This window comes from Anabrus simplex, chromosome 1 (genome assembly GCF_040414725.1).
Source record: "Anabrus simplex isolate iqAnaSimp1 chromosome 1, ASM4041472v1, whole genome shotgun sequence".
Taxonomy (NCBI): Eukaryota; Metazoa; Arthropoda; class Insecta; order Orthoptera; family Tettigoniidae; genus Anabrus; species Anabrus simplex.
Genome location: NC_090265.1, coordinates 1,564,133,116 through 1,564,154,577, shown reverse-complemented (window position 1 = coordinate 1,564,154,577; position 21,462 = coordinate 1,564,133,116). Strand labels below are relative to the sequence as shown.

The 21,462-nt window shown below is 38.1% G+C and overlaps 1 protein-coding gene across 1 annotated transcript in view; it reads left to right on the top strand.

Moving 5' to 3' along the window:
- Positions 1-21,462, top strand: part of fws (four way stop) — a 171,850-nt gene that overhangs the window by 24,419 nt on the left and 125,969 nt on the right. The window lies entirely within an intron of this gene.

Genomic DNA, 21,462 nt, shown 5'->3' with positions numbered 1-21,462 from the left:
GTCAAGTTAATTTGCTGCTGCTGGATACTCAGCAATGAGTCATTGGCTGTACAGTCTACTAGATTTTTATAGCAGGAATGTCCCAATCAGACTGCAAATAAGCTGAAGAATACAATTGGAAAGTGCTGTCTACCATAGTGAAAGAATAAAGATATAGGCCTACCAATAAAGGCTAAGGAAATAATGGACAAAGACGTATTTCATCTCTGTAACAACATATGGCTCAGAAACTTGGCATATAGAAAAACGTGATGCTGTATGTAGGCAATTGAAAGGTAGTTTTCGAGGAGCTTACTTCAGAAAACAAAGACAGACGGAATTAAAAATTAACACATATTGAAAGTAATTAAAAGTGGCGAAGTTGAATGATAATAGAGAGAGAGGAACAGGTAAGATAAGATGGTTTGGACACACCAAACAATGGAGAGATGACAAAACAGATTTTGGAACTATACCTGGAGGGAAAGAGAGGTCAAGGAAGAAAAGAACAAGATGGATGGTTTTAGTGAAGAAAAGCCTTAGAAAATACAAACTAAACTGGACCACAGTATTGAAGGAGGAGTAGTGGAATGACTGAGAAAAGTGGAGGAACCGTATTAGCCCCAATCTGGCATGAACCAGATGATGTAATTGTCAGCTTTAATAACCTATCAACCCCTGTAATTCAGAGAATAATATAATGACAAAGGAGGATATGCACCATTTGTAGATTTGAGGTTCAGTCTGATTACAATTATCTGAAGTGTATGTTTCTTGTATTTTTCCACACGACAAGAAAGTTCTGAAAAGGTGGTCTAGTTCTGGGCTTATTTTCAAAATCTTAGATAAAAGCAATAACATTTTATTTCGATAATACTATACTACCACTTCTTTAACTTAGAGTTTTCCTACAGATGTGGAGTTCATTCTTTGGAACTATGATGTACTTTTAGTAGTTAAACAAATCATAGTTCTGGCAAGACATGGGATACAGATACACAAATCACAAATCAATGAAATCACAAAAGAATGAGGAAGCAAACTTACCTTGGACAAGTGCCATTTGTGGTTCAAAATAAATAAGGCAACTTAGTCACAAATAAAGTCAAGTGGATCAGAGCTACTTAAAGAAAAATAGAGATGCCCTAAAATAAGAAGACCAATTTAAGGAGAAATGTCCGTTTTAATTAAATTAATTAATTATATGTAGAGTACAATCTGAGGGAATATAAATACATTAAACAAAAATTGAAATCAAATCTTGAAGAAAAATCTTCTCTTTAGGTAAAATTAACCTAGAATAAAATGATTGCTAATATGAAATCAAAAGATTTTCTAGTCCCAAACCCAAAGAAATTGTAAATTAAAACCAGATCCAATAGGCATCGTGTAATAAAATTTGATGAAAAAGTCCAAATTTAGGTTAACAAATAGGTGAAGGAAACTCAATTAAATAGAAACATTAAATTAATTAGAAGTGTTATAAGTCATCAGTTAAACTACAATAAGCACGTTCGAAGTTAATCATGATCGCATCATCATTCACATTCATAAAATTCCCAAAAAACAAAAAACCCGTAATAATAAACACGTTAAGACATATAGGGCAGTGTCCCCTTTTAAAACAAAGAGCTGAGGTCCAAGAAAACAAAACATGGAAGAAAAGGCAAGATCTGGCATGCAGAAATGTTAAACAACGTACGGCCGAAAGAAAAGAATAATAGATGTGATGAAGTCAATTTTCAATTCTTTAGGTTCAAAAACCCATACAAAATCATTATCTGAAGCAAGTTATTTCTCAGATAAATTAATTAAAACATAAGAAAATGAGAAAAGATATAACAGGAAAGTAGTCTCTTAGACAAATAGTTCCAAAACACAGGGAGAATAATTTAAGTGTTCAGACTTCTGTTTGCATGCCGTGGGAAGTCCCGAGCGAGCGCCATATGGCCTCTGTCAACACTGACGAGATAAGAAGTGTTCACTGCCAGCGCGCAGCTGTTTAGCACTCTGTCCCTCAGTTCGCTAGAAACTATTGGACTTTTAAGGTGTGTTGTGAGGTTATCATCATGATGGTTAAATACACTATAGAGCAAAGAATATTTCTGGTCGAGTGTTATTTGCACAAGAAAAAGAAACCGGTTAAAAGGTGCCTTCGAAAATTCCGTAGACAATTTCCCGGTGCGACAGTACCATCAAAACTTTACATGCATCAGCTCGTTTACAAGTGGCGTAGTACTAGTTCCATAAGCAATAAGAAAAAGAAGCAAAGGAGAACAGCTCTCACACGGGAGAGGTTAGAAGATAATTATACTGGCAAGACTCCAGGTCAGTCCACATAAGTCGCTTTGGAGAGTAGCTCAGGAAAGTGGTATTTCACCGTCTTCAGTACGTAATGCAACAAAATTATTACATTTACGATCTTATCGGACTCATTCAGTCCATAACATACTGCCTACAGATTTCAATGCAAGTTGGAATTCAAGAGGACAAACTGGGGCAAATATTCATTTATAGGAAGGGGAGTTAGGGATTGGAATAACTTACCAAGGGAGATGTTCAATACATTTCCAATTTCTTTGAAATCATTTTGGAAAAGGCTAGGAAAGCAACAGATAGGGAATCTGCCACCTGGGCAGATCAGTATTGATTGATATATGATTGAATACGATTTTGCAATTGGCTAATGAATAGTGTCCACAACGGTATTGTGGATCCGAACTTTCTTTTTATGAGCGACAAAGCCTGGTTTCATTTGAGTGGATATGTCAATGCACAGAACAATAGAATCTAGCATACAGACAACCCGCACAGTTTACAGCCGAGACGTCTGCACAATGTGAAGGTGAGTGTGGTGCGCTATCAGTGCCCGACGAATTATCAGTCCGATATTTTTTCAGGACACAGTTACTTCTGACCATTATATTTACAACATTCTGGAACTATTTTTTGCTGAACTGACTGAAGAAGAGAAAAGATATGGCTATTTCCAGCAGGATAGTGCAACGGCCCATACGGCGCGTAGCTCTATGCGGCGGTAACGGGAAATGTTCGATGGTGATCAGATCATCAGTAAAGGTTTATGGCCCCCTCGTTCGCCTGATTTAAGCACATGTGATTTTTATCTATGGGGAAATCTTAAAGGAAAAGTTTACAGGAATAATCCTCGAACTGCAGAAGAATTAAAAACTGAAATTAGGAACATTATGCGTTCTATCGGTGTCCATGAACTACGAAGTGTGTTTCAAAATCTCATTACAAGATGTGAAGCTTGCATTGCAGCTGAACAAGATCACTTTCAGCATCGTCTGTAGATACTGGTGAGTTCAGTTTAATTTCCTAGTTGATTGATTGATTGATTGATTGATTGATTGATTGATTTATTTATTTATTTATTTATTTATTTATTTATTTATATATTTATTTATTTATTTATTTATTTATTTATTTATTTATTTATTTATTTATTTATTTATTTATTTATTTATTTATTTATTTATTTATTTATTTATTACTGGCAGGTTCTGTTATATTTCATAATTGATTTATTTATTTGTTTATTCATTTAATTATTTGTCCAGAGCATCTATGTAGCTGGTGAGTTCAGTTTAGTTTAGTTTCTGTAGGCGTAATCATGCCACTTCTTTGGGCCAACTATGACTGCTTGTCATGGCGGGCACTGCGCTTGCTGTCTCCGCTTCCCAGCGCGCCTAATCCTCGACACTCCGCTCTGAACTTTCAAATTAATCACCCTGTAGATGAAATGGTGCCGGCCCCGTGGTGTAGGGGTAGCGTGCCTGCGTCTTACCCGGAGGCCCCGGGTTCGATTCCCGGCCAGGTCAGGGATTTTTACCGGGACCTGAGGGCTGGTTCGAGGTCCACTCAGCCTACGTGATTAGAATTGAGGAGCTATCTGACGGTGAGATGGCGGCCCCGGTCTAGAAAGCCAGGAATAACGGCCGAGAGGATTCGTCATGCTGACCACACGACACCTCGTAATCTGCAGGCCTTCGGGCTGAGCAGCGGTCGCTTGGTAGGCCAAGGCCCTTCAAGGGCTGTAGTGCCATGGGGTTTGGTTTGGTTTGGTTTGGTAGATGAAATGAATAAACAAAACCTCTTAATATGTGACCATAAGTATTCCAAGTTAGAATGATATTTTAGAATAAGATAAGATAAGATAAGAAAATCAAAGGTAAGAAATAATATTGAACAGGTACATACGTAGTACAGTCATTAAGTTCTGAGACTTGACGCTTGGAGGATAGGCACCCACACGACTCTGTATGTTGCACACGATGCCACATTACACGGCATACACCTACACAGAACCACATGCACCCTCAAAATAGTAGCCGTTGGCTGTTAACCTCTTAAACAGAACCACATCCACCCTCAAAATAGTCGCCGTTGGCCGTTATGCACATTTGCCAACATTGGTATAGCTGCTGCAATCACTGCTGAAAGCATTTGGCTGGAAGGTCCCGTATGGCTTTTCTTGTGGCCATCATGACCTCTTCGGATGACTGAAATCTGCTTTCAGGAGATCAGGTGAGTATGGAGGGTGTGGTAAAACTGTCACCTGTTGCCTTGCAAGTTCCTATTGGACAAGGACAGAGTGATGTGCAGGGGCGTTGTCGTGCAGCAACAACCAATTCTTTGTACACCAAAGTCCAGGTCGCTTACGGCGAATTGCATTGCGTAAACAGCCAAGGATCTCCTTGTAGTGGGTTTTGTTTACTGTTGCACCATCTGGGAGGAATTCCATGTGTACGATTCCATTTGAATCAAAAATCAGTTCCAACATCACCCTGCCTTTTGACCTGTCTTATCATGGTTTTTTCTGTCGTGGTGATGATGGCGTTTTCCAGGTGGCGGATTATCGTTTCAGTTGTGGATCATAAAGGAAACACCATGTTTCGTCTCCAGTTATTATCCGGTTGAGAAACGTCGGATCATCGTCAGCACTAGTGATGATGTCACCACAAATTATCATGCGATCATCATAACATGGTCTTGCGACAGGATTCGTGGCACACTGTGCTGGGTAACATGAGACGTTTAGGTTATCCATCAGAATTTTGTGGCTAGTACCATGGCTGACCCCTATTGCTGCTGCGAGATCGTCTACCAATTGGGAGCGGTTAGCACGCACCAACGTTGTAACTTCTTGGATCTTGAATTCCGTTCAAACTGTTTGTGGCCGACCAGTACGCACATCATCTTTAAAACTATTCCATCCTTGTACAAAATGTCGGTGCCATCTAAACACAACACTGCGACTCAATGCGTAATGTATTTCGGATGGAGTAACACACTTTAAAGTATCACATTGATACGGGTTGATAATTTGTTTTGAGTCGTCGCAAGATTAAATGTTAAAAGAAAATTAATATAAAAGAAAATTACGAAAAAAGGATAATTAAGACGCAATGGAACATGATATGAATTATGAAAAATACTAGTGACATTTCCCTACGCTATATTTACAATGAACAAAAATAAGCAAAGTATCACACCTATTTACATCGGATAAAGAAAAGGAAGTCTTACATACTACACTGACTCGATGTGAAACACGGTTCACCACAAAGGATCTAGTGAGAACTAGATTGACCATCAATATTACTCATCACTCGGGCTGTTCCCCATTAAACAACAAGACAACATAATCAAACAACATGAAATATCACAAAACATCATCCTGTAAGAGAAAAACATATAATTATCCTAATAAAACATGTGGAAAGCAATGGGCAACATTGCCTTCTTCTGCTGCCTTTGCGCACTCAAAAGCGTGATCATCCGTCACATATTTCCTGCTATGCTGTGATCTGAAAGGAAATGTTGGAACTCAACACTGTACTAGGGCTTGGTTTCTGTCCGCTAAGATTGTATCACGGAAATACCATCTCATTCACGCTGTCTATGTAAACACGGTCAGTAAATAAGCTTGTGAGGCAATATCATCTTTCTTCGGCTACACGGAAACTCACGTACAGTCGTACTCCTTCCTAGCATGCTTCGACAATTTATTACACACACCAGACTCATTGGTCTGGAATCAATTTTGTCAATTCTGATAATTAATATTCTCTCAGAAGACAATAGCAGGTACATATTCACTGCACATCATTCTTTCACTTATCAGGCATGCAATCGGCCTGCATAATCACTTTATAACTCCGCATGCATTATAACCTCTCATATCTCTTACAATTCTCATCAGCCTTTTACATTATGAGACCAGGTTCAGTTCCTGTACCAATCATTGGGCAAAACAGTTTCCAACCTAAATTAGAAGATCCTATTCTTTCAACATTGTTATGCAGCTCCTTACGGTTCAGCTTCTGAAATACCATACGTCATGCAATTTAACTGTTACTCTCTAAATGACCAAAATTAAATTGAATTTACTCTCAACGTAGCAAGTGTTTAACTTGGAAATTGGATGAACTTGTCAATATAATCCTAACAACTCCCTCATTATCCCATCTAACTAATCATAAATAAAAATAAAAATATAGAGATCATGCACTTCTCTCTTATCCGTATCTACAACAATACAAAGGTGAAATAAACACATGCCGTCGGGCTTACTTTACGTTAAAGAAAATCCCTACACTAAACTGCACTAGTATTTTAACATAACCCCTATAACATTCCATAATTAAAACATGCGCCTTATCTTGGACGACTCTCGGGACACATGGCAGCGGCTCACATCCCTGCTGCGTTAGATGTTGATCACTGCTTTAACACATATAAACCATCTTCCTTCTTCCATGGGCGATGCCATCTTCTTGCTGAAAGTTACTGAACACTGCAACACAGAAGGCTTTGGATGAATATCTCTTCACTGCTCAATTCTGCACGTGCCGAACAAACCCGTTTTTAGTATAAACTCAACCAACACACTGACACACAAATACACTTGAAATTTAACACTTTAGGGTTTATATACACAGTTATTGAGAGCGGCTTGCTGTACGGATCGAGAGTTCCTCGCGAAACGCAACCGACACGAAAAATATGAGACAGCTGAGCGTCTCTTCTCCACCTTCCCAACTGCGGCTAATTATTACCGTCTATTTATCGGTAGTGAACTCTGCGCTATAATATGATCCTCAATTTAACTCTGCATCAGTTAATTTATTCAACTGCACGACTGAAAACACTGTTTATCGGTCTTAAAATCCATACACTGTTACTGATATATTCACGTGGCAACTTTCATGTACAATTCTCGGAGCACACCGAACAACTTCACATCACATCGGCTTCCGCGATCAGAGTGACTCTCTCCAAAGCTTGAGGTGCTAAGGAAGCTTGGCTAACGCCGTTGTAGCTATGGGATTCCCACATGTCTAGACCAATCACCAATCAGAGTGCTTGCCTCTCATAATGACACGATATTAATTATAACATGATATAGATGTTGATTAATTAATAATTAATTAATTAATTATTAATTATAACATACCAATAAAACACAGTTTAAATAATATCAAATTTCTTCCTATTATTTTATATCGCACTCCTGATTATGTTTCACTTGTAGACCTGTGGAAATCTGTCAAATAACAGAATTGATTTCAGGCAACTGTCCATGTTGGTCAACCTGGGATTATGACTTTGCGTGAATTAGACTCCATAGTTGCAACATCCCCGCGTTCTCATTGGCTGAATATTTCTCTTGGCCAACATCATGTACAAATGCCGAGATGTCCCAACTCCTAGTGACGCTAAGCCTTTCTCACGGTCCCAAGGAAGTATCGCGTAATATCCAGCGACTTGATGTCTCCATGGACTTCCGGTCTCAGCTATCCTGCGGTTCATCACTTTTACCATATATGACTAAAATTTATATCAATAAAATTATATATTATGTCAAATAATGATCTGAGTATCTCTTATGGGCTGGCAGGATATGGCTAATTACATGTGATCTGCTTTTTGACATGCTCTATTGGTGGGAAAATATCTAATTCCCTCCTTGGGAACTTAGAATTTCCATGTGAGATGGTGATCATTAAAACAGTCTTGAGCTGGAGGTCTTTTTGTTTCAATGTTTTTGTTGTCCTTTGGTATAGTTCAACTAGTATTTGTAAACTGTTGGCTTGGTTGTTATGTTCAGACATGAAGTTGAAACGTCTGATTTTTAGTGTTACGTGGCCTGCTTGTATCACCCGTTTTCTCTGACTATGGAGTCCAGCTCTCAACTGATTCATTATATGTGTTTTACTGAGGATGACCCATTGCCGGGTCGAAACATGTCTTTGTCTGTGTAAAGTTTTGTCTTAATTGGATGTAAAATATTATAGTATTGACTGGGAGGATATCAACGTAATTTTGTACAATTTTGTAAGAAGTTCAACCATCAATACGGATGTAACATGAGATTCATAGTCTGTAATTCTCCAGCTTCCACCAATGCCAGGACCGATTACGCAATGCTTCGACCTTTTTCCGTAGTATAGGAAGGGATGAAATACGTTTAAGCAAAGGCGGAGGGGAGGTCGAAGATCTCCCTATCAAAAAATGGGCAGCGGATAAAGGAAGAATGTCATGAGACAAGGGAGCGAGTGGCCTTGAATTCACAATCCCTTCTATTTGGATTAACAAAGAATTAAATTCTTCATAAGAAAAAATTACAGAAGCAGCAACTTTCTTTAAGTGTTTCTTGGTTACCTTAATACAAGATTCCTAGCAACCACCATGATTAAGGGCATAAAGAGGTATAAAGTACCACTTTAAACCTTTAAGTTCAATGGCTTTGCTAGCTTTAGGAGAAGTAAGGGCTTTCTTGAGCTTTTCAGTAACACGAACAGAAGTTTTAGCATTGTCTGAAAAGACGTCGGAAGGGAAGCCTCTATAAGAAGCAAATCTAGCAAAAGCTGCAAGAAAATAAGAGGTAGAAGCATTGGTAACTAGCTCCAAGTGGATGGCCCCAGTAACCATACATACAAAAAGAATAAGCCTTCCCTAAAACTTTATGTTTGGAACATGAAGACTTGACTAAATAAGAAAATGGACCTGCAAAATCAATACTAATAAGAGAAAAAAGATGCTAAACATCAGATCTAAGGTAGGAACGTCTACTGTAATTTTGGATGCAGGTTGGGAATTTGAGCAAATGCAACAGGTACATTTACGGACTACAGAATTAACTTCATAGATTCCATTAATAACCCAGTAATGCTCACGAATTGAATAAAGCAACGTACGAACACCAGCATGAAGGTTTTGGTAATGAAATTGACGAATAATCAGTACAGTTACATGATGCTTAGAAGGAAGGATGATAGAATGTTTCTTTTCTTTAGAACAATTAGAAGAAGAGTGTCTGCCTCCTACCTTAAGGAGACCATCAGAATTTTAAAAAGTAGATAAAGCAAGTAATGTATTACTTTTTGACAAGGGAATACTCTTATTCAAAGAACTGAGTTTATCTGAGAAAGCTTCTTGTTGAGTCAAGAACGATATTTTAATAATTGCCAAATGTGATTCTGTCTTGGGCAAGCAACCACTTCGGATAAGTAGTTGGTCAGTGACTAAATATTTGCAACACAAAACATAAGCCATTACCCTTACAAGTTTGAAAAAGATGGAAAACTGATGTAACAGTGGGCTGCTTGGGCAATAGCAGTGGTATTACGAGCTTCAGGGGGATTGGACACCTCACTAGAAAAAACATGAAGCTGCTGAAAAGAGTTTTGTACGAGTCAAAAAGGATCATGCTAATACAGAAAAATATGAATCAAGGAATTAGGGGAACATCCTATCGAAATGACAACAGCAGGATTTTCTTTGCCTTCTTGAAAAAATGGAAAATTTATAGAGAGAGTCTTTCAGCTATTTCTATCCCTAGGACCTTACTTCAAGCTTCAAGTTGTGATAATTTGCATCTGTTTTCAGATACTTCTGAGAAAACATCTGGATGTTGTGCCTACCTCACTCATTGTGTTAATGTTGCGGTATGTAATTCCAATCTTATGTGCCAAATCCAAGGTAGCTTCCTTAAAAACTGTCCTTTTGCCACGGTTGGAAGTATGTGCAGCTCTTTTGGCCAGAGAGCTGTCTGTCGAATTAATGCAGAATTTGGAACTTCATACTGAAAATGTATTCTTTTGGACTGATTCTACTATTGTTTTAAATTGGCTTGCCAAACCTTCCTTTCATTAGCAAACTTTTGTGGCTCATCCCAGTCTGTTTTCAAGGAGCAAAGTTCCTGCATAAGAAGTTTTGCATTAATGACAATAGGAGCTAGATACTGTAAAGGGTCAAAGATTTTTGCAATCTCAGATAGGAATTTTCCTTTTTGTAGAAGGACAGTCCATGCCTAATCTTGGCTTATACATATACCAATATAAACCAAGTGCCTTGACAGAAGTTTCATGTTTAAAGAGTTCCACAGGGTGAACAACTTTTGGTTGGTTTGGAAAGTTGGTTAAAAAATCAATGGAGTAGGAACATCACTTATGCAAAGTGAAACTGCCACCATTTAGCAACTCGGCGAAGTGTAGTACCACACTTATTGCTTCATCTATTGTTGAAAATTATTACAAAAAATCATCAACATAGAATGATGACATCAACGCCTTTTGGGCTTCTGGATGGTATTGTTGACCATCAAGTTGCGCCAAATGATAAAGTATCCTGATGGCAAGAAAGGCTAATGGCTTTAATCCATAAGTTTAATATGAAACTCCATGATAGTTTTGTAGGATGATCACGCCACAGAATGCTATGTAAACACATTGGACAGGATCGATTAAAATTTGCCTATACATCTGTTGGATGTCAGCCATGACAGTAACAGGGAATAACTGAAAGTTTAACAAGACAAGAAGAGACCAGTATGAATAGTAGGGCATGTCAAAAGAGTGTCATTTTAAGATATACCACCAGGCGAGTTGGCCGTGCGGTTAGTAGTGCACAGCTGTGAGCTTGCATCTGGGAGATAGTGGGTTCGAACCCCACTGTCGGCAGCCCTGAAGATGATTTTCCATGGTTTCCCATTTTCACACCAGGCTGTACCTTAATTAAGGCCACGGCCGCTTCCTTCCCACTCCTAGGCCTCTCCTATCCCATCGTCGCCACAAGACCTCTCTGTATCAGTGCGACGTAAAGCAAAATTGTAAGAGAAGAGGAAGTAAAGATATACCTTGGGAATCAAGAGCATCATTGAATACAACACAAATTTTATCTTTGGTAACTTCATCTTTCTACACTGATGATGATTTAAATAAACTGAATTTTGAGAGGAACTTTCTTGAGAATTTAGCTAATAGGTAGGGACCTTCTTAGAGGCAGCCCTGCCCAGGGAGTAGCACCACTGCCTATGTGAGTCCCAGAGCATGCTGACCTGGTATGTAACATCTGGTAAAAGGTCCCAGCTCAGGGTAACGAGTGAAGACCTCAATGGCAGCAAAACCGGAGAATATGATTCGGTACGGTGGAGTTGGCGGAGGAGGCAACCCATTCCGCTGGGGGTAGTACAGATAGAACCCACTGCCTTGTGGGATGAGGAGGGATCCTCAAAGGCTAAGGGAGTAAACCCGGAAAGAAAATCCTCAATTACGTCAGGCTTATCAAGCCAGTAAAAGAGCTTACTTGTAGTTGCTTTCAAAACACATAAGAGCCTCAGAATGCATTTATCAACTAAATTGAGACACCAGCATTAGCAGACTCATGTCAGGGATGATGGCCTGATGATAGACAGAGTCTTGCGAAAATCCTGGAGGAGACTAACACGGATTGGGACCATCAACCTACTCAGTCTCACAGGAAAATGTGAATAACTAGTGGACCTCATGGAAAGGAGGAAATTAATGATACTGGGACTGTGTGAAACCAAATAGAGAGGGAAAGGAATGAAGAAATTAAAAATCAGTATACACTGTATTGGCATGGAAATGACAAAGAGATGAGGAATGGTGTTGGTTTCATCATGAGTAAAGATCTAGAAGGAGTCGCTGACATTCAGTATGTTAGTGAGAGAATAATAAAGGTGACTGTGCATTTAGGGAAAGAAAAACTAACTTTGGTACAGGTGTATGCACCTCAAACTGGATGTTGTCAAGAGGATAAGAATCAGTTTCTTGATGATTTGGGAAAAAATTATTAGTAAAGAGACGGTAATCATTATAGGAGATCTGAAAGCACATTTTGGGACAGATAGAACAGGGTATGAGAACATAATGGAACCTCATGGATATGGTGGGAGAAATATAGAAGGTGAACATCTCCTTGACCTCTGTATGAGGAATGGGTTGGTGGTGAAAAAGAGTTGGTTCAAGAAGAGACAGAGCCGTAAGATAACACGATACAGTTGGAATGGACTACAAAAGACTGTAATTATGTCATCTCAGATGAAGAAAGGAGCAGAATGGTAACAGATGTCAGAGTAATACCCAGTGAGAGCCTTGACAGTGACCACTGTCTATTAGTAGCGGGCCTGAGAAACTTCTATGTGCCGAAAATACAGAACAGGAAAATCCCAAAATTCAAAGTATGGGAACTCCAGAAAACAGATAAGAGAACTGAGTATCAGAACCAGATAAAAACCCTGTTACCGAGAGATGAAAGGAAAAATGGAAAGGCAGAATGGACCAGACTAAGGGGCACATTACTTAAGGAAGCAACTGAAGTTTGTGGAAAGACAAGTATGAAAGTAAGGGAGAAGGAAGCACCTTGGTGGAATGAAAGAATGAGAGTAGCAGTCAGGGAAAGAAATCTCTTGCAGAAAGAAAGGGATTGGGAGAAAAATAAACCAGATCTTACTAGAGACGAGGCAAAGATCAGAAACCTCGAACAATTATACCAAAACAAGAAACTGGGCGGTAAAAGAACAGTTACAGAAGAAAAGACCAAGGCATGGAATATATTCACTCAGAAACTGGAGGAAGACAGCAGAGGCAATAAGAAACTACTCTATAGTGTAATCAGAGGTAAAAGGAAACCAATGAATACCATAAAGGCACGTGAAGATGAAAATGGAAATCTGGTTAGGACAGAAAGTGACATGAAAGAAGTCCTGAAGAACCATTTTGACCACCTACTGAATAGACCAGTTCAGGAACAAAATACAGAACTGGGAATCCAAGCCTACAATGAAGAACCTCCCATCACCTGGACAGAAACTGAGACAACCTTAAAATCTATGCCTAAAGAAAAATCTTCAGGTGCAGATGAAGTGAATGCAGACATGATAAAGATAGCAAGCATCCAGGGTATACGTTGGCTGCACAGAGTACTAAATGCCATATGGACAGACAACAAAATACCTGCAGATTGGAGCAAGGGCATTATAATGTCGCTGTTTAAGAAAGGCAGCAGACAGAAAGCCACCAACTATAGAGGAATAAACCTGCTGTCTCATGGCCTAAAAATTCTAGAGAAGATCATAGAAAGGAGATTGAGAAGCATCATTGAACCACAGTTAGAGAAGGAGCAATATGGATTCAGAAGTAACAGATCAACAATGAATCTAATTTTTAGCACCTGCATGCTGATAGAAAAGTATTGGGAGAAAGGCAAGAACCTGGTCGTTGAATTCCTGGTTATAGAAAAGGCCTATGATAGTGTTATAAGAGGTAAGATATGGGAGTATGTGAGGAAAAGAAATGTGCCTAAAGGACTGGTAAGGAAAATTCAGATGTTGTACAACTGTACTAGCTGTGTACAAATTGGGGAAGGTCGATCATCATGGTTTGAGACTAAGAGTGGAGTTGTGCAAGGAAGTGCACTGTCCCCACTGCTGTTCATCACTGTTATGGACAATATAATGAAGAACGTCAAGGAAAAGTTAGGTGAACTGAATGCCGTGGCCTTTGCTGATGATATTATGATTTTGGGTGAAACAAAACAGGAAGTACAGACAGACTCAATGTATGGAAATCCCAGTTCCAGGAATATAACCTCAACATCAGCAAGAAGACCAAAACAATGGTGATGGCAGCCAACAGAGAAGGGTGTCCAGCAAGTGTAAAACTAGGAGACGACCAGCTAGAGTGTGTGGATAATTTTCCTTACCTTGGAAGTGTAATCTCCAGTGATAATTTGGTCAGAAAGGAAATTACAAACAGAGTGCAAAAGGGATCAGAATTCTGCCAACAAGTAAGAACACGTTTATGGGATGACATAATTCCAAAAACGGCCAAACTGATGATGTTTACCAGCTATTTCATACCCGTATTGACCTATGGTATTAAAGCGTGCACCCGTACAAAAAGAGATTCATTAAGACTGCAAGCATTAGAAATGAAATTTCCTAGATCCATCATCCAGAAAACCAAGACAGACAGGTTAAGAAATGAAGAGGTGAGGAAAGAAGCCGGAATAAAGACATCCCTATTAGACCGAATCGGCACATCCAGGCTATGGTGGTACGGGCATGTGATGAGGATAGAGCCTACAAGAACAGCCAGAATAAGTTTGGAAAGACGGGTAGAGGGAAAAAGACCTGCAGGAAGACCTAAAACCCGATGGATGGACATGATCAAGGTTGATCTAGTTACCAGAGGATGGACAGTGGATGATGTTCTCCATGACAAGTTATATATGGACTGGAAGAAATGGATGAGGCTCATTAACAGTACCCGGGAAACTGGAACTGTACAATGATGATGATGATGATGATGATTTCTTGAAAATTAATTACTTCCATGTGATTCAAGGCCTCATACTTTTCTATTATTCTCTAAGGTAATTATCCTTCTTGAATTTATTTTCTATTGAAAAAAGTGCCTTTAAAGCTCTAGGCCTAGAATCAAGTGATGGAGGGGGATTGAATATGTGAGGAAATTGAACTACAATATGACCTTCCTCTGTTCTAGTGGTATTTTCTATGAAAAGCTGTTCACAAATCTTGTCTTCGCATGTAAAATGAGAACGCTGCGGGGTACAAGCCTGTATGTTCCAGAATCTTTCCAAATCCAAGGGAACACCAGTAGAAATCAGATGACATTGGGATTTTAATTGTTTTGATGATCTGGGGATTTGTTCAGTAAAAATCCAACCTAACTTGGTTTTATGGACTTATAAACAAGAATGGATTTTTTTTGAGAGAGTAACACTCTCCAAAATACATCTGCACTAAGAAGAAGTTCCACAGGAGAATTTTAAAAAAAAGAAGAATCTGCTCAATATATGTGACTTGGAATCAACATCAAAGGAGGTGCATGGAGTATTATTGCCAATAGTACCAATTTAAATTAAAACTGATTGTATTGGAAGTATCTCTGAGACGATGTCTCGCTAAACCAGAGGGCAGATTTTTACTTTTGTTAATGCCAGTAATTTCTACAGAAATAGGTTTCCTTTGAAGAACTAATTTCTCACTTAAGCCTTCACTAATAAGGTCATGAGTAGCTGCATTATTCAATAGATAAATGTGCACTACACCAGTGTCCTTGAGAATCTTGAACTTGCACTCAGCAGTAGAAAATAAAATTTAAGTACCCCAAAAAGTAGACATAGGTTAGAGCACTGGTAGTAGGCTCATTAATATCACATTTGCTTTCAGCAGGCTGAGATTTTTTGATTCAAAGTGATGCAATAAAGAATGATGTTTGGAAGAACAATGTGAACAAGTATGAGAATTAAGAACTGGTGTTAGGTTTAGTGGTCCACCGAATCAATACACTTCACTTTACAAGTGAAAACTGTTTGATATAAAACTATATTACAAATACTTTGGAACATGTTTCATCTCGTTTGAGACTTCTTCAGCCATAATGTCTCATATCAGATTACAATGCTCATTGTTGCTGTCTAATAATTTAAAAACAGAAGAACCCATGTCCTTTAAGAACTGTTTGAAAATACACTAAATATAAAATATACACATTGTTTACATAAAATTGTCCATCATTTCTTGCAAAAGAATTTTTATCTTCAATGTTAAAATTCGAATGACATTTCTTGAAAATATGACTTGCCAGCCATAACGTCTTGTAACAGATTACAGTGCTCATTGTTGCTGTCTAATATAAAACTGGAAGAACCCATGTCCTTTGTGAACTGTTTGAGAATACACTAAAGACAAAATATATACACTATTTACATAAAATTGTCCATCACTTCTTGCAAAAAAAAAAATTCTTCATTGTTAAAATTTGAATGACATTTCTTGAAAATATGACATGCAGTGCTAGTAGCTGGTAGTTTCAATGTACTGACTGAGGGAGATTTGAATTCTGGCCTCAGAATAGGAAAATGGGACCAAATCCACATCAGAATATTTGAAAGCTTTAATTCATATGAAAATTCCTTTTCAAAAAATAAGCTATTTCTGGTAGAAGGAATCTAATGCTTTTGAGATAGCCTGTCATATGGTAGAGATCTGCACTGCATGATCACCATGTTGATAGCTTAATTCTTATGAATATTCCTTTTTAAAAAGACAAGGTCATCAAAGTTAGTGAAACTTCCTGTAGCTGGTTCACATCTGAGCCTCGCTCTGACTTGCTTCTCACCACGCTACTGCGCTGTCATATTTTCAAGAAATGTCATTCAAATTTTAACATTGAAGATAAAAGTTATTTTGCAGGAAGATGGACAATTTTATGTAAATAATGTATATATTTTATATTTAATGTATTCTCAAACAGTTCTTAAAGGACATGGGTTCTTCTGTTTTTAAATTATTAGACAGCAACAATGAGCACTGTAAATTGCTACGAGACGTTATGGCTGAAGAAGTCCCAAATGAGACGAAACATGTTCCATAGTATGTTTAATATAGTTTTATATCAAACAGTTTTCACTTGTAAAGTGAAGTATATTGATTGGGTGGACCATTAAACCTAACACTAGTTCTTAATTTAAACTGTATCAATACCAGTATGAGAAGTCGGACACTCATTTAAGAGATGTTTGCCAGAAAGGCAGTTGAAACAACACGTATGCTATTGAATAGTTTTCCTCCTATCTTTCACTGGCAGGGATTTAAATTTAGAACAGAAGTAGAGAAGATGGTGATCTGAACATAAAACACATTGAGGGCTTTGAACTGGAGTGATGAGAGCATGGATTTTTCGAGGAAAACTTGAACTAACTATAGTCGATGGAGAGTTTCAAATCAATCATCAAATCAGTCATCAGTGATCTGCACTTAGGGCGGTTGCTCAAATGGCAGATTCCCTGTCAATTGTTTACCTCATATTTACACTTATTTATAATTGTTTACCTAGCTTTTCCTTAAATATTTTCAATGAACTTGGAAATTTATTGAACATTTCCCATGATAATTTATTCCAATCCCTTACTCCTTGTCCTATAAATTAATACTTGCCCTAATCTATCCTCTCGAATTCCAACTTTATCTTCATGTTATGATCTTTCCTACTTTTAAAAGATCCACTCAAGCTTATTCTTCTACTTACGTCATTCCACGCCAACTCACCACTGACAGCTCAAAATATACCGCATAGTCGAGTGTCTCGTCTGCTTACTCCCAAGTCTTCCCACATCAAAATTTGCAACATTTTAGTAACACTACTTCTTTGTTGGAAATCACCCAGAACAAATCGTGCTGCTTTCCTTTGAATTTTTTCTAGTTCTCATATCAAGTAGTTCGGTTAAGGTCCAATACACTGGAGCCATACTCTAACTGCGGTCTTACCAGAGACATATATGCCCTCTCCATTACCTCCTTACTACAACCCCTATATACTCTTATAACCATGTGAAGAGATCTGAACCTTTCTTAAATACGTTGTTAATATGATTACCCCAAAGAAGATCATTCCATACATTAACACCAAGGTACTTACATTTACATTTACAGTTTACAGGGGTACTGCTTGAAGCAATTTGCAAAGCAATTGCAGATAGAACTTGGCATCTGCATTTCATAAAGTCAGTGATGAATTTATAAGTTAGATTAGTTTGATTGGATACTTCAGCTTGCCAGGCTTTCAGTATACTTGAGTCAAATTTAGAAGTAATGAGATAAATTAAAACGGTATCCCAATGTTGGACAGATTGTTGAAGGTTAGGTAAAGCCTTTACATGTAATTCGGCAGAGTCTAAAAGGGCTCTCAAAATTTGCAAGTTATCTGCCTTCTTTTTAGGAAGATTAAATAAAGCCTGCATATGGCATTGAATTATCAGTCTAACATTGTCATGTCTTTCTATCAATACTTTGATAGCAGTTTGGTAGTTATCACCTGTAAAGGGTAGAGGTTGTACAAGTTTTAATGCTGTGCCTTACAAATAGACACGCAAATAGTGAAACTTTTGTACATTAGGCAAAGATAGATTGTTATGCACCAGTGATTGAAACAGTTCAAAGAAAGCTTCCAATTTCTCTTCTTCGCCACTAAAAGTGGATAATTCAGTTTTTGAAAGGAGTGCCTAAAGGGAGCTGTTCACTATTATTTTAAGAATTTGGAAAGGCAGAGAGTGGTTTCTTGTATTTTACTACTACCTTGGAGTTTACACAAAATTCTCATGGCTTAGGTATGACCCTTAAAATATCTTCAACATCCTCCCTGTCCCTTGGCTGATCTGCACTTAGGATTTCAACTTCAGTTTGTACTTCATCATATTGTTCAAATGCAGCCTCATAAGCCCTCAGTCTGATAGTGAGATTATCAATATCACTAGAATCCTCCAAGGATTCTAAAATAAATTTACCAAATCGGTTAAGCTTACTCTTGTAGGCAGCTCTAGATTTTATGAGCCTATCATCTGTTGGCATCTGGCAACTGGAGTGTCCCGGTTCACCAGGACGAAGCAGTGTTGGAATGCTTGAAATACAAAAAAAAAAAAAAAAAAAAAAAGTGAGCTGAAACATATATCCAAAGTCAATTAGAAAATAATATTGTTGATAATTTGGGTTTCTTCCTGGGTTTTGTCACCATATGGGAAAAACTTCGGGTAGGTCCAAGGGTGGGACTATCTTCTTTTCAAGAGATGGGATAGGTGTGGCAAAGGCATAAGAATACCAGGTAATGGATTAGAAGTTTTCAGAAGGAAAAGGTGATGGACGTAGAAAGCAGTAGATATAAAGGGAAGAAACCCAATAATTTTCAAATATTCTATTACAACAACAGTTAGTACAATAAATAATCTGAGATTTAACAATTAGAAAAAAGTTAACAAATTTGATTAGACAAAGAAAAACTTCTTGAATAGAAAAGAAGGATAGATGACATTTAAATACAAATTTGTTTAGATTTGATCCTAAAAAATGAGGCAAAAAAACTTGCTAGACCAAGATTTCAATTTGTAGTGTCCAAAGTAAAAATCTTGCAAAACGTGATTATTACTGGGAGTAGTAATACCATAACATTTCTTAAGAAAAGAAGCACTGTAACAATAGGGTGATGAAGTAAAGAGAAAAAAAAAAAGACTTGAAATTTGCATGCCACTAGATTTGCTTAGGGTTGAAGGTACCAGTTTATATTGAAGTTATGAGAATGGATTACTTAAATTTTGGCCTTTAACGTTCTTCTTTACAGGAACAGCATAATACTGATATAAATTTTTAAAAACCATACAAGATCTTGAACAGTGTTGGCCTAGTTTGACGATAGAAGTTTGTGTTGAGCAGTAAAGATCTTGCAGGGGGTTAAAATTGTGTGGTAAAATATCTGCACCAGGCGGAGTTCGAAGAGGCAAAGAAATCAATCAGCCATCGTGTTGTAGAGAAGTCGTGGCTAAGAACCTCTTGTTAGAGATTAATAATGCAGGTTGACTTAGCTCAGAGGTCTCGTGATGAAAGTTTTTGAAGGTCAGGTCGCAGCCATGTGACGTAGGAGGACCGTGGCCTTGAGGTAGAGGCAAGACCAGCTGTTGCTTACAACATGTGCTTCTTGCGATGTGCATAGATGAGTGACGTGCGCTGCATGTTGAGTGTAGTGCAGGAAGGTTGAGACATTGCTGCAGGTGGGGCTATAGCAATAACTAAGATTATACAGATTAGTTAGGAAAATTATAATTAAAATAGCACATAAATACAATTAAATGCAAGAAGTATAATAAAGATATGGTGGCTATCGAAAGGAACGTAGAATTAACTAGGAAACAGCTAAATAAGAAAAATGACGAAAGATTGACATCACTAGAAACATTACAGCATACGTAGCGAACGACCACTTGCAATCAAATGATCAAAGGTCTGAGAACTGAGTGAACATAAGACAAAGAGGCAAATAGTACATGAAAAACTGAGAAAGAGCATGGATGAAACTGTAAAATACTACGTTAAGTGTGAAATGGAACACAATAAAGAACAACATCAAAGAAAGGTATCGTGACATTTGAAGTGATTACTGCAAATCATTAAACCACAATTAGAAATTAATAATAATCATAATCTCTAACTCAAACATCAATAGAATGGTAAGTATAGGAACTCAAACAGTAGAGTAGTTAAGTTTAAAGTAAATGGTAGGGCAAATAGTATTTTCAGTTAAACGAACTCGAAGTTTAAATACAATAAAATGTAGGCATTCACACAGAAAGATACAAGGCAAATTAAGTTAGTTATAAAAATCATAAATGATACAAATTTCCACCTATGTTTAGGACAACTAAACATATAATGGCAGTTCGGAAAATAATGCACTATAATTTTTTTCCCAAAAGTTTAATATGTACCAAAACCAAAGAAATCACAAATGAACTTACATCTTTGAATCTTTGATCTACTTTTCTACATAGTCACCAAGTTTCTCAACACATTTCTCCCATAGTGGTACCAGTTTCAGTATGCCCTATTCGTAGAAGTCTGTTTGGTTGGAGTATAGCCACCTACGGACTGCTGATTTCACTTCTGCATCTGTCACAAATTGTTGGCCGGCCAGGAATTTCTTCATGGGACCAAACAGATGAAAGTGCGATGGTGCCAGGTCTGGACTGTATGGTGGATGCTGGAGCAACTCCCACCCAAATTTAGTGAGTTTCTCACGAACAGGAGCAGCAAAATGGGGATGGACATTGTCATGAAGAAGTTTGACACCGTCAGCATTAATGTTGCGGCGTTTGTCTCGAAGGGCACGACGCAACTTAACCAAAGTTTTAATGTAGGCTGCAGCATTCACATTGGTCCCGTGTTCAGCAAAGTCCACCAGTAACACACCAAACATGTCTCAGAACTCTGTCATAAGCACTTTCCTAACAGATTGAGTCACTTTGAATTTTTTTCGTATTCGGGAACTAGCATGTTTCCATTCTATAGAGGCCTGCTTGGTTTCAGGTGTGTAGTGGTACGCCCATGACTCATCACCCGTGACAATTCGTTTCAGAAAGTCATGCCCTTCTTCGCTGTAGCGCGTTAAGTGATCCATGCTTGTCATCATTCTCTGACCCATGTGGTTGTCTCTCAGGTTCTTAGGCACCCAGCGAGCACTAACTTTACGGAATTTCAACGTGTCATCAACAGTGCCGTACACCACACCATGGGAAATGTTGAACATCTGCGATAAGGTTCGCAGGTGCACACGCTGGTCGTTCGAAATTGCTGCCTCCATG